Genomic DNA, 1,091 nt, shown 5'->3' with positions numbered 1-1,091 from the left:
TTTCTGCCTCCTGGTGGACGGATGACCTTATGACCCCACCGCCAGGCTCAGTGGTGGTGGGTCTTCTGGGGGGGAACCCTGAAGTGTTCCCAGTAAGGCAGACGCTTCCTGGTCCAGTTCTCCAGTTTGTGTTAAATGATATTTACCAGTATGACTTTTTGAAAAGTGATATTTTCATTCTGAGCCGTTAAAGGGTTTGATCTGAAACCTTCACCTTCATTTATTACACATCAGAAAAGGTTCCTGGATCCTGATGTCGGGTTTGTAGGTGGAACCGTTTTTTTGTTGAGACTTGCTAGAAACGAGGGAACATTCCTGCACAGCAGAGACAGAAACTCAGAAACATCTTCCAGTAAACGGCAAGTTAAAACCTGTTTGGAACTCAGCAGGTTTTTAACTTTTTGTTGGAAACGTTTGAAACAAACCAGCTATAAAACTTAAAGCCTCCAGGCTAAAAGAGGCCAAAGCTTAAAAAACTTTCTGTTCAGGAATGAAGGAGGGAGGATCAGGTGAGAATCATCATGGAAAGTTTCCTTCATATCAACATTAAACATGATTACATAAATTCATAAAATCTGTATTTAATAAATATGAACATGTTAATGTCATGATTCCAGCCCTTCAGCTCTGCCTTGGCTGTGCTGATTGCTCATTTCCCTCACCTGCTCTGAGCTGCTCCCTATTTAAACAGCTGCTGGTCACCAGCTCAGTGTGAGATCATCTGTTGTCACTGTCACAGCTTTCAAGCCTTGTCTCATGTTTCAAAGCGTTTTCTGGTTTCTGATCCTGCCTGTTTTTGACCACAGATTTTTGCCTAATCCTTCTGCTGTTGGAAGTCCTGTTTCTGACCCTGCCTGTTTCTGAACCCTGCCTGTTTCTGACCCTGCCTGTTTCTGACCCTGCCTGTTTCTGAACCCTGCCTGTTTCTGACCCTGCCTGTTTCTGACCCTGCCTGTTTCTGACCCTGCCTGTTTCTGAACCCTGCCTGTTTCTGAACCCTGCCTGTTTCTGACCCTGCCTGTTTCTGACCCTGCCTCCTGCCTTCTGGATTCTGGATTTTCACTCCCTGAGACCCTCCTGTGCATGACCCT

Source organism: Xiphophorus hellerii, chromosome 24, assembly GCF_003331165.1.
Source record: "Xiphophorus hellerii strain 12219 chromosome 24, Xiphophorus_hellerii-4.1, whole genome shotgun sequence".
Taxonomy (NCBI): domain Eukaryota; kingdom Metazoa; phylum Chordata; class Actinopteri; order Cyprinodontiformes; family Poeciliidae; genus Xiphophorus; species Xiphophorus hellerii.
This window is presented reverse-complemented; position numbering follows the sequence as displayed.